Below are 13,563 nucleotides of genomic sequence, written 5' to 3' on the forward strand. Positions count from 1 at the left end.
GAGGGGACCGAGGATCGCTCGCCCTGCGACCACCTAGAACCAGCCGCGGCTCTCCGCCGGCCGCGGTGCCAAGTTTCTGTGAGAGCCGACAACATTGTGTCCCTGATGGATCGTATTTACCACAAACAGTTCGGGAAGAAAAGGGACCATTCTTCCAGCAGCAAAGTGTGCGAGTAGGATTCCGCGAGGGGTTTTTATCTCCGAGGCCGGAAACTTAATATGGAAGCGCCTCCATGGCTCTCCTTACTTAAAAAAAAAAAAAGATGAAAAATAGGGTAACTTTATATTATGGGTGGGGGAAGCTGCTTGATCGCGAAGATAATTCCACTCAGGGGAAGTTCTCCTGCTGTTGATTCTCCGCAGCTGCTGGCGGAGAGGCCGCTAGGTGACATTCCCAGGCAGCCTTGGTGTGTGTGCTGCAACTCCAGGTGCGGAAAAAGTCCCAGGTTCTCTGCTGGGAGCAATTCACTCCTTTCTGCCTTCTCGGCCCCCAAATTCCGCCGCGGCCCTCATTTAGCAGATAACACCCGACGTCTCCGATTCAAGATTGAAAGCAGAATGCCTCTGGGAGGTTTTTTGAAATGCCTTCCAAGTTTCTTACAGGTGCAGCTCATGTGTTGTTGGTCATAAAGAGTGCCACCTGCTCCTCTTACGTTTGCGTAGCCAGTACTGCTGGAGTGCGTGCACATGTGCACTTTCAGCTACTTTCTGATCGACTCTGTCCCCCTCCCTCCCTCCCTCCCTCCCCCCCCCCTCCCTCCCCCCCCCCCCCTCCCCCTCCTCCCTCTCTCCTCTCTGTCTCTGTCTCTCTGTCTCTGTCTCTCTCTCTCTCTCCCCCTCCCTCCCTGCACTCCCTCCCTCCTCTCTGCCCTCTCTCACTTTAAGTTGTAGTTTCAGCCAGGCGTGGTGATGACTGCATTTAATCCCAGCAGATTTCCAAGTTCGAGGCCATCCAAGGCTATCATAGTAAGACTTTGTCTGAAGTTCCCCTCCAAAAACATTGTGTGTGTGTGTGTGTGTGTTGTTGTGTGTGTGTGTACGACTGGAGAGGTGACTCCATGGTTAAGAACACATACTGTTCTGGTGGAGGACCTGAGTTCGATTCTCAGACCTCCTCACATCAGGCAGCTCACAAATGCCTGTAACTCCCTCCAGTTGACCTGATGTCCCTCTGAACACCACCACTACTTCCTTCTCCTCCAAACACACACACATACACATATATAACACTCTCTCTCTCTCTCTCTCTCTCTCTCTCTCTCTATCTCTCTCTCTAAGAAAGAAAAGAAAATGGTTTTTTGAAAAAGCTTATGTTATAAAAAACACCAAAAAGGTCTAATATTAAAATGGATTAAAAAAGGATATTTCTATATCATTGGATCTTTCCCTGCTCAGTTGAGAGGAAAAATGACACATGTTGCTTTAGGGTGTGGCAAAGGTCTTTTTTGATGTGCAAATGCAAAATAAAAAAAAATAAATAATTTTGAGATATATCTGAAAAAGTTTGTTACTGTAGCCAAGCTAGCTCCCACAGGGCCAAGTCTCCACCTTTAACATCCCATAAAAAGATACATTCCTGTAGTCCCCAGTACTCAGGAAGCTGAGGCAGGAGGATGCCTTGTTGTAGACCTGCCTGGGCTCCACGGCAAAGCCGAACCTCAGAGCACTCACAGGAACAACAGTGTGGCGCACACCTTTCACTTCAGCTCCCAGCGCTCCGGAGGCAGCAGAAGCAAAGAAGCCTCTCTGAGCTCAAGATTAGCCAGAGCGACAGAGTGAAAGCCTGCCGTCACAAAAGAAAGGGCAGCCAACAAACCCAAACCACCAAGCAAGGCCCCCGACCATGGCAGGTCCTCGATGATAATAAGGCCCTGCCGTCCTTTGCTTTCTCTGCCCACTCCCTTCCCTCTGAGGAGAGCAGGCATCGTGTCTGCTCCAAACACGTCACACCACAGCTTGTCATTTCCAGGCCATTATCTAGAAGAACCAACATTCTGCTTACGCTCTTCTTCCTCCCCAGTCTCCATCTGCTGATTACCCACACATCCATCATATGTCAGTCGAATATCTTCTCCAAGGAAGCTTCATTTCCCATGTCTCTGGTGAAGCTGAAGTCTTCCTCGAGTTGTCTGCACTAGGACATGGCTTAAATATACATATTTTGTCACGCCACCTTGCACAGCCCTGTGTGTTTATTGTACAAGGTCAACCTGACCAACAGGCAAGCAGAGTCTAAAATCAATTCACACTCAATTTGCCAAGACCCGATTCACTCTTATACACTGGGAGAGGACTCCTCTTGTAATTCACTCAAAGGTACAATGTGGGTCACTGCCCAAGCCTGGCTCTGCGTCTGTATTCCCATAAATCACTGTAAATGATGAAGGGACCCTGGGTAAATGAGGAAAAGAGAGGTATATGTTTAATAAGCTCCACACAGAAACATTTGGGGACAGATTTTTCTTTTTTCTTTTGGCTTTTTGAGACAAGGTTTCTCTGTGTAGTTTTGGTGCCTGTCCTGGATCTCGCTCTGTAGACCAGGCTGGCCTCGAACTCATAAAGATTCTCCTGGCTCTGCCTCCTGAGTGCTGGGATTAATGGCGTCCACCACTGCCGCCCGGCTCAGATTTTCTTTTTGTATATCGAAATGTGCTTTATTCAGCCTTTATGTCTATCTGTCCAAGCGAGGCTCAGACATAGGCTTCTGATGTCAAGGAAAGATCTGTGAATGAATCCATGGATAGGCATCAGCCTCGGATCACATGACTGTTCTCAGCCAACCGCCTTTCCAGGCACCAAAGTTTTCCTGTTAATCATGATCTGGAGAGAGATTTGGTGCAAGACTTGGAAGGAAGGTCTGGAGGAGCTTTGCTTCTGTAAATATGGGCCAATGACTGTGATTAAAGTGCATTTTGTATGGAGGAATTTAAGTCACCCCAAAGTGACGGATCACAGAAGTAAATAGACGGTCAAAGGAGTGCCTGGCCTGATTTAGTGTCCCCAGTAGGGTCATTTAGCATCATAATCTGCTCATATAAACACAGTTTTGATGTATGGGCCGTTTGCCGTAGGGCTCTTACAAAGGCTGCAGACTTGTAGTTAAAACATCAATGTGTGGGATAATCGGTAGCATTTGTTCAGGCTACAAGAAATACAGGGGTCGTCTCGGAAACTTGTGAAGCTGTGGTATGAAGTATCTACATGGTAGATGTCACTGTGGCTGTCCGGCCAAACGGAATCCTGTGTCTTGTGGAGTTCTTCATGTTGAAATAACATTCCAGACAATATGGACCATTCTCTCATTTTGTGGGTAAAGCAGTTGAGTGCCAGGGACTTGTTTTAAGTCCCCAAGCTCCTCAAGAGGCAGAGCCCTGGTGAGCGCTCAGCTTTCCTGGCTTCTGGGTTGTTGCTGCCCATCCAAGTTCCTGCAAGAACAACAGGCATTCTCTCTTGTCCGTCACTGGCTTATCAGGGATGGTTTGAAATCATAAGGTGTCTTAGGATTGACAGGACAAGGACCATTGCACCGAACGTCAGCAGATGGTCACTGTCTCCTGGATGGAGGAACGCACGCATGTGTGAATGGGTTGATGGCGTCCTAACTTAAAGCAAGCACTGGACGTGAAGCAAGCTAAAGTCCTCTGGAGTCGACAGTAGTGGATGGAATTTGGCCTTTGTGCACATATTACTGAAGGGTAATAAAAGGCAGAGGATGCACATGGAGGAGATGGACATCGGTCTCCTAGGTTGGAACACACTGGGCCTGCCATAAGGAAGACGTGTTTATTCCATGCGTATTATTTTCTAGAAAGAAGCCAGAAGCCATGGCAGAAAGGCACATGGGAGGTAGCCTGGGCCTGTGGGCCTCTTATTTCACTACCTTGGGCCTCCCTTTAGTGTCCCCTCAGAAGTTTGTTGTTAGAAGGTTCACATGAGCTCATGTGTGTGAAAGCACTTTGCAAAGTTTGGGACAAAAACCAGAGAAGCTGCAGCAGTGACTATGGGACACTATTGTGCGGACATTCTGGGTATTTTTTTTTTTTTTTATCACATTTATCCCTCAGAATAAAGAAAAAGCAAGGCTTTGTGGGCTGGGGAGAAACCTAGTACACACAGTTCTCCTTCCGCATCGACCAGGGATTGAGTGTGCCGCCAGGCTGTTAAAACCATTTAAACCCCAAACATGAGCTGTGGACGAGAACTCGAGGCACTCAGCAGTGAGCACCGTTAAGCAATGCCCGAAGCTAATGCTTACACTTTAGGTGGAGGAGAGAGGTCAGATCATACACTGGCAAATCCCTCTGCAGATTGTCTGGAGTGTATCTGGAGAAGCAAGACTGACAAGAGAGGTCAGTTCTAGCACTGTGATCCAAGGAGGTAACAAGAGGATCCAAGGACAGACAAGGAGGAAGGGGCCAGAAGAACTGTAGAGATGAAATGAACTTGATGAGGCAGTGTGGGCAGTGAGAATGAAATCCTGCAGGAAAAAAAAAATGATATTTGGGTTGTTCATCTTATATCAGTTAGGGAACTGTGTTACACCAGGTTCACACTGTTATGAAATTGCCTAGCGAGTATGCCCATTATGAGCAAATCAAAGATCATGGTAAAAACGAGTTGACACCCAGGTTCACACCGTTATGAAATTGCCTAGCAAGTATGCCCATTATGAGCAAATCAGAGATCATGGTAAAAACGGTCTAAAATTTGAAAGTTGGATTTTGCATTCTGACAGAATGATGAGTAGAAAGTGCCCAACCACAGATGATTGAGGCAAATAACAGCAGACCTTTCCTGTGTGTGTGGAGTCGTGTGGGCCCAGGCTCTCACCAGTGCGTGCGTGATTCTCTCTCTCTCTCTCTCTCTCTCTCTCTCTCTCTCTCTCTCTCTCTCTCTATCTATCTATCTATCTCAATCTCTCTCCCTCCCTCTCCCTCTCTCTCCCGCACCTCTCCCTCCCTCTCCCTCCCACTCTTCTTCTCCCCTTTACCCCATCTTGTTGGGGATTGGCCTGCTTGGTTTCCATTTATGAGGTCTGTAGAAGAGGAGACAGAATCTGGATGGCAGTGTTCATTGTGTTTCCCAGTGTCGGGTTATCGGATTTCTCTTCAGTCGGGGTTTGGATTTCCAAATGTGTCATCTGGATGTGGTACTTGAAGAGTCACTATGTCTGATCATGTGGGAGGAGAGTGCTGAAGGTTCTTTTGTCAGCAGTTTGTGTGACAGGGCTAACAAATTCGCTCATCATTCCTGCAGGTGCTGAAAGTGAGGGATGCTGATGGCTTTACAACAGGATGATGAGTTTTAGCGCCTTATTTCATGCCACTTTAAAAATGGAGAGCTCTGCTCTTGTGTAGCGGGGTACGCTGTGGGATTTCCTCAAGGTGAAGGATGGCAGCCATAGCTTCCTCACAGACTATTTCGAGAACTGAGACGTGGATGTTAATGGACACTAGGTGCTTAGACTTGGACCTGTCGCGGTTAGAGCTCAGGGGCGGGGGGGATGTGACTCAGTTGCTGAGTGCTTGGCTCGCATGCCCAAAGCCCTGGGTTTGACCACATAAACCAGGTGCGGTGGTATGCACCTGTGACCTCAGAAGTCGTCAGGAGGCGGAGGCAGGAGGATAAATAAGGAGTTGAGGGTCATCCTGTTTGTGTGCATTGCTGCAGCGCCCCGTGCTGTTGCATTGTGGGTAACTTCCCGTCACATAGGGACCATTGCTTATAACACGGGTGTGCCCTTTCCAGGTAGAGCCCAGTGCTTAGAAAATGCTGGTAAAACGGTGGTGTCTCTTTGTGTGGCGTGCTGGTTGAAATTGTTATTGGCGATGGCCTGACACGATACCGTCTTGACCAAAGTTGAGAGAGGTCGCTCTCTCGTTTTATGTGAATGTGCATGCATGTGCTTGTGTACATGTGTGGTAGGGTGCAAGTATGTATACATGCATGTGGAGGACAGGTTGATGCTGGATGTCTTCTTTAAGTGCTCTTTACTTTTCTTTCTCCTTTTTTGATGCAAGGTCTTTCCTTGAACCTGGAGCTTGCTAATCCAGCTAGACTGGCTGGTCAGTAGGTTCCAAGGGTCCCCCATCTTTGCCACCACAGCACTGAGGTGATAAGCTCACCTGATGTGTGGCTATGCATAGGCCCCTCTTTTCTTTCTTTAATGTGGGTCCAGGGAATTGATTTTGTTTGGTTTTTTTTTTTTTTTTTTTTTTTTTTTTTTTTTTTTTTTTTCTGAGCTCACTTGTAGCCGCTGCTCGTCACGAGATCGCCTGGCTCTGCTCCGGTGCTGGATTGGGTGCACAGGCAGGTCGACTTGAACTCATAGCTTCATGCTTGTGTGGCAAGCACTTTATGCACTGAGCTGTTTCCTGAGCTCCGAATCTTTGACTCTTCAAGCAGGTCTTGCTGGTAATAAGGTGTTGACATTCAAATGAAGAGTTGCCTATCTTTCCAAGTGTGGAACAGTAGCAGGTGTCATTGTACTAGGCATCACTAGATGTCTAGAGTCTAGTCTGGAATAGGCGTTTTACTCACTGGGCAAGTCATTTTAATGTTGAAAGGCCTTTTCTTCCAGAAGGAGATTCCCAGTGTCTTCTGGCCCCCAGGCATCAGACCCTTCTCATTAACTTTCTCTTCCAGCTTTGTGTCAAGCTGGCTGGTTGGCAGAGTACTAGTCACACTGGTCCTCATAGTCTGGGTAACTGAAACTTTTTAAAATCATGGGCTTTGAAAAGAGGGTGTGCACACTGGGCATGGTGGCACACGCCTTTCATCCCAGCACTCGGGAGGCAGAGCCAGGTGGATCTTTGTGAGTTTGAGGCCAGCCTGGGCTACAGAGCCAGTTCCAGGACAGTCAGGGCTACACAGAGAAATCCTGTCCCCCCAAACCAAAACCAACCAACCAACCAACCAAACGAACACAAAAACAAAGGGAAAAGAAAGATGGCTCATCAGTTAGCTCAACACTTGCTGCTCCTCCAGAGACCTCAGTGTGGCTCCCAGCATCCAGGCCCCATGGCTCACAACTGCCAGCAACTGTAGCTCCAGGGGTTCAGACTCCTTTTCCTGGACTCTGTGGGTACCGCACTCATGGGCACAAACCCCACCCACAGACACATAATTAAAAACAAAAATAGTTTGGGAAGAAAAGAGGGTGTTTGTGAATGCAAATCGAAAGAAAAGTTCATGATGTCTGAGTGACGATGGGGGCCCCTGCACTGCATTGGTAGGTAGCTTTTTGGTAGGTTGGCCACTTCCATAATATCCATCCTACCATCCCTAAGCGCTCTCCCCAAGGAGCTATGGGCAACTGGTCGTGTCTGGCAGAGAGAGAGACCCAGGTTTCTCTAAGGGTGTGACCCCTGTTAGGCCCACCTCACTTGCAGTGGATGGCCACACACCCAAGACCATTTGGGCAACACAAATTGAACTTGATTTTTGTTTTAAAGGGCACAGAGTTGGGCGCGTAGGAAAGCAGGGGCAGATCTTGGGGGAAATAGGGAGGGTGAATATTGTAGAAAGGTATTGTATGAAACCTTCAAAGAGCTAATAAAAAGTTAAAAAAAACAAAAACAAAAACAAAAAAGATGTTAGTATGAACGAAGGTGGCACGGGAGCCTTCTGGGATGGGTACCCACTGGGTGAGCTCATTGAGCCTTGATGGGTGTGGCAGAAACGGAAACCAAGATGTTTTTCTGCACCTCGTGCATTCTCAGTTTCCTCCTGGAAAATCATTTTGCTAAGCTGTATTTATACATTCCCTTTCCCCTGACAGATATCCCAGCTTGCTTTTCCACTGCTGCGAGAAAACACCGTGGCCACAACCTACTTTGGGAGGAAAGGGTTTATTTGGCTTTACATTTCCCTGTCACAGTCCATCATGAAGGGAAGTCAGGGCAGGAACTGAAGCAGAGGCCATGGAGGAATGCTGCTTACTGGCTTGCCTGCCACAGGTTGCTCAGCCTGCTTGTTTGTTTGTTTATTTATCCATTCACCCATGCACCTGCCCACCCACCCACCCATCCATGCATCCATGCATCCATGCATGCATCCATGCATCCATCCATGCATCCATCCATCCATCCATCCATCCATATCTATCTATTATGTATACAGTGTTCTGCCTGCATGTATCCCTGCACGCCAGGAGAGGGCACCAGATCCCACTATAGATGGTTGTGAGCCAGCATGTGGGTGCTGGGATTTGAACTCAGGACCTCTGAAAGAGCAGCCGCTGCTTTTAACTGCTGAGCCACCTCTCTAGCCCTGTTTTTTTTTTTTTTTTTTTTTTTTTGTTTTTGTTTTTTTTTTTTTTAATGCAACCCAGACCACCTGTCCAGATGTGGAACTGCTCACAGTGGGTCGGGCTTTCTCGCAGAGATCGTTCATCATCAAGGGCATACTCCAAAGACTTGTGTATAGGGTGATCTGATGAGGTGGTTTTTTTTTTAGCTGATGTTCCCCCTTCTCTGGTGACTCTAACTTGTGTCAAGTTGACAAAAAACTAACCAGCCCTCTCTAGCCGTTGGCTTTCATGCCTTAATTTGTGACTCTGGTGGGCAGGAAGTTGCAATGAGCTAACCAATCTTTAGGGAGAGTTTAAACTATGAAAATGAATGTTTCTGTGCATCTTTGGGGTGCAAGAAAGTGAAGAGGGCTGGAGAGATGGCTCTGTGGTTAAGAGCACTGGCTGCTCTTCCAGAGGACCCAGGTTCAATTCCCAGCACCCACATGGCCGCTCACAACTGTCTATAACCCCAGTTCTAGGGGATCCAACACCCTCACAGATAAATGTGCACATAAAATAAAAATATATAAATAAAATATATTTAAAAAAGAAAGTGAACGGAAATCATTTCTGTATATGGGAAGGAAGTATGTTTGCAGTGTGCTATTCTGTCCATTGCCTTTGGAACAGGTCTGGATGGCAGACAGCCACCACCCAGCCTGAGAAAGGAAAGCCGTGTGTATGTGTGTGTGTGTGTGTGTGTGTGTGTCTGTCTGTCTGTCTGTCTGTCTGTCTGTCTTGTAAACCAGTAATGAGTAATTAGATGTGAAGATTAGGTTATTTTCTGTGATCATGGGGCTGTGGATACTCTACATTTCAAGCCCCCAGGAATTATTTCATCTAGACCTAGAAGCATCCAGGAAGCTTGGATAAATTGAAGGCAGGACACAATGAAGGCTGGATGTGATGATCAGGATAGGAATAGCTTGGATGGAGAACAACGTAACATCATATCTGTGTAGGGCAAGAGACGCTAAAGCATAGTCCTTCTTAGAGAATGTTGGCAACACTAACTTTCCTTTTTTTAGACAGTCTTTCTCTGTAGCTCCAGCTGCCCTGTAACTGTGTAGACCAGACTGTCCCTGAACCGATAGAGATCTGCCTGCCTCTGCCTCCCAAATTCTGAGCTTAAAGGCGTGCACCACCCTGTGTGGTGGCACTCCTGAACTTAATAAGGCAGATTGTGACCATAAGTCAGATGGGATTTTTATACTCGTAACAAGTCTCTGTAAATCTTTTCTTCTAGAGGAACTGCAGCCAGCCATTGGGGTTCTCAAACTGGAGATAACGGTTGGTATCCTCCACGAGCCTGTTAAGATGTGACTTCTTCCAGCTCTTTCTCATGTTATAATTCAGGAGGTTCAGGGTGAAGTCCTGGGATCTGTCTGGTGCGTGCAATGACTATACCTGTAACCCTAGGGCTTGGGGAGACAGAGACAGGAGAACTACTACAAGCTTGAGGCCAGTTTATACTAAGTTATGAGTCAGCTATGCCTATATAGTGAGACTGTCTCAACAACAGCAAAAAAGAAAAAATATATAACAAATGTGAGCTGTGTCTTAGGGCCGCCCCTTGGATGGGGAGTGTGGAGACAAAGCCCAGGTCTCTTCTGCATCTATTTCCTTTCGTGATATCTGTGTGGAATGGCTTGTATAGCATTATGAAGACCCAGCCATATAAATTAATTTTGCAGAGCTGGGTGATGGAGTTTTAGGCCATGTGGTGGTTTGAAGAAAATGGCCCCCAAAGGGAGTGGCACTATTAGGAGGTGTGGCCTTGTTGGAGTAGGTGTGGTGTTGTTGGAGGAAGAATGTCACTGTGGAGGTGGGCTTTGAGGTCTCATATATGCTTAGGCTGCACCCAGTGTCTCTGTTCAGTTCCTGTTGCCTGTGGATCAAGATGTAGAATTCGGGCTGGAGAGATGGCTCAGAAGTTAAGAGCACTGCTTACTCTTCCAAAGGTCCTGAGTTCAATTCCCAGCAACCACATGGTGGCTCACAACCATCTGTAATGAGATCTGGCGCCTTCTTCCGGCCTGCAGGGATACATGCAGGCAGAATATTGTATACATAATAAATAAATAAATCTTTAAAAAAAAAAGATGTAGAATTCTCCAGCACCATGTCTACCTGCATGCCGCCATACTCCCAGCCGCCACGCTCCCGGCCATGATGATAATGGACTGAACCTCTGAAACTGTAAGCTACCACCTCAATGAAATATTTTCCTTTATAAGAGTTGCTGTGGTCATGGTGGCTCTGTGCAGCAACAGAAACCCCAAGACTGGCCATCACTTCGCTTCATCAGTAGGCTGTGTAGGCAAAGATCAGCATGTAGTGCTGGCACTGTTGGTTGATTTGTAGTTTAGCAGACAGTTTTTTTCCCCACGCTATTTTTAATGAGATACATCTGGTCTCTAAAAAAAGAATCTGTGTGTTAATATAATGTGTCGACAGTGAGAGACATTTAGAAACAGTGTTGTCTCTTTAGGAACATGTGCTTTGTCGTGACAAGCCTTTTTGCCTCTTCAGTGAGGACCCATTTTGTAAAGGATATGGGCATAAGGAAGTTTGCTCGCCTCTACTTCAGCCTCCCATGCATTTAGAGTTTTAAAATGACCTATCTTGAAAGAATTGTCACTCGGTCTGCCCGTCATTAGTCCAGTAATGTTGGGCTGGGAAACAAGTTTTATGTTGCCGAAGTCTTGATGTCTGCGGAGGAGAGATGTCATTGCATTGTGGCACTTTTTGAAAAGCTGCCTGAATTTTGATGGCCTGAAAAATCTGATTAGTTAGAAAATTCACTGAAGCTTGGAGCATACTGAGTCGACAGCTAACACCAGGAGTTTGCAGCGAATCTATCAACGAGTGGGTACACACACGCTACCGTCAGCATTAAATAACACCTTGTGCAATTTTCCATTGTCTAAAGGCATCCCTCTACACATTTATATTTTTAATAATTTCAAAATGTAATTTATAGGTTACAGCTACCTGTGTACTGCAGATGCCACTACAAATATTTTAACTATAAACCACAGTGATATTCAGAGAGAATGTGTCTTGTTCACAGATACATATGTCTGTGAAAGGCTGTGGTCCCAAGTCATGACGATCCTGTGTAATTTTAATGAATCCCATGTGCTGGCCTGCAGTTTGGAACAACAGATACTTTAGAAATCATCTAATTCAAACCATTTCACAGAAAGAAAACTTGCCTTTCTCTGGTTAGTTAAACGACTTGCTTCAAGGTCAGTAAGATGGCTTTTTCAGTAAAGTACTTGCCTTGCAAGCAACAGGACCCAAGTTTGAATCCCTGGTACCCATGTTAAAAGCTGAGCATGGTGGCCCGTGTTTCTAATCCCAGTGCTGGGGTGGGTGGAACCGGGCAGAGGGAGCATACCTTGGGCTCACTGTCCATCCAGCTTTGCCCAGTCAGTGAGCTTTAGGTTTGGTATGAATCCCTGTCTCAAAAACTAAGGTGAAGAACAATTTAGACACCAGACATCAACCTCTGGCCTCTATGTGCATGTAATACACATGAACATGTGCGCATACACACTGCACATGCACACTCATGTACACATGCCCCTATACGTACACAACCTACTTTCGTGGTCTCCTCCGTAGAAGCTGATTAAAGACTAGATACCACAATCTTTCAGATTTTTTTCCACACTTAAGAACTACAAGATTGTGTTATGAGACTTATATAAAAATGCTGGGAAATATTTTAGATTTTTTTCAATGGAAAATTTCTATTGTTTTCCCGAAACAGGTTTTCGTCATGTTTCTTGGGCTGGCCTGGACCTTGCTTCACACCTCAGGCTGGCTTTGAACTCAGGATCATGCTGTGTTAGCCTCCCTTGTGTGAGGGTAGCAGGTGGACACTGCCTCTCCTGCCTTTATTAGTGTATCTTGGGAATTAGTAAAGGCAATAAGAACTTCATAGTGTATTCCTTGTTCGGCCTTTGTTCACACTGACGATGTTATCTAGAGGGATGGACGACCTGTGGAGCAAGTCTGTTCATTGGAGGAGACTCTACTGTGAGCTAAGATGGAGAGGCCTTTCTTTCCCCAACCCAGTGTGCTTAGGAGACATGAGGATTCCCTGCAAATTGTTTGAGCCGAAACACTTCCTAGAAGCAATGTAATCCACCTTTTCGTGTAAGAATACTACTTATACTATCTATTACAGTATAAATAAATATGATGTTTTATTAATTGTTTAAAAGAAACAAATGTTACCTTCAAAGTCCATCCGGTTATATTATTATGTTTTCTTTGATTTATTTAATTTTTTTTTCATTTTACATGGCAACCTCAGTTCCCCCTCCCTCCCCTCCTCCCACGCCCATCTCCTCATATTATTATTTTTTTCAAACCGGTGAATTTTACTTGAAGTCACTGAAGAAACTCTCCAAGCTCATTGAACAAGACGGGTCCATGCGCATGTATTAATGATACACCATGAGTTTAATCATGACGTTCTGAACTGTAATAATGCACTGTAATCATAGCCACACCCCCGCTGGCCTCTCCGGGCTCCTCCCACTGTTTTTCTTTCCCCAACTACCTGCCTTTCTATCTTGATACCTTTTTTTTTGGTTGTTGTGACCCAGTGTGTGTCAGTAGGGTGGCGTAGAGGGCGCACAGGCGAGGACAGGCACCACAGTGGCTATACCGCTGAGGAAAATGTCTCTCCCGCCTCCATCACCCGTCAGTTGCCTACAGATCCCCAGGAAGGGAAGAGTCTCTCCTTCTCCCATCACAAGATGTTGATGGGCCCGACCTTGTCCAGGTCTTTTTGCAAGTAACCACAGCCTGTCTGAGCTCAAGAGCGTGTCCACACTACCCCATTCACTGGCTCTCACATTCCCCACTTCTGAGCCATTAGAGGAGTTTTTTTTTAATTAATTAATTTATTTATTATGTATACAGGAGAGGGTGCCAGCTCTCATTACAGATGGTTGTGAGCCACCATGTGGGTGCTGGGAATTGAACTCAGGACCTCTGGGAGAGCAGTTGGTGCTCTTAACCTCTGAGCCATCTCTCCAGCCCCCTAGAGGAGGTTTTATACATATGTGTGCATGTGCGTGTACACACACACACACACACACACACACACACACACACACACACCATTTGTAGATGAGCGGTCTGCAGTCATGTATTCTCATCTCTTGGACCTGCTGTGAGTCACTGCTGGGAAAGTCCAGAGGAGGACATCAGGTCTCCTGCTCTATCACTGACCCTGGAGCTAAGCTAGT

At 46.4% G+C, this 13,563-nt stretch overlaps 1 protein-coding gene across 1 annotated transcript in view; it reads left to right on the plus strand.

Annotated features, from left to right (window-relative positions):
- The window catches only part of Tiam2 (TIAM Rac1 associated GEF 2), a 213,185-nt gene that overhangs the window by 633 nt on the left and 198,989 nt on the right, over window positions 1-13,563 (plus strand). The gene's annotated exons all lie outside the window — the stretch shown is intronic.

This window comes from Peromyscus leucopus, chromosome 8a (assembly GCF_004664715.2).
Source record: "Peromyscus leucopus breed LL Stock chromosome 8a, UCI_PerLeu_2.1, whole genome shotgun sequence".
NCBI lineage: Eukaryota > Metazoa > Chordata > Mammalia > Rodentia > Cricetidae > Peromyscus > Peromyscus leucopus.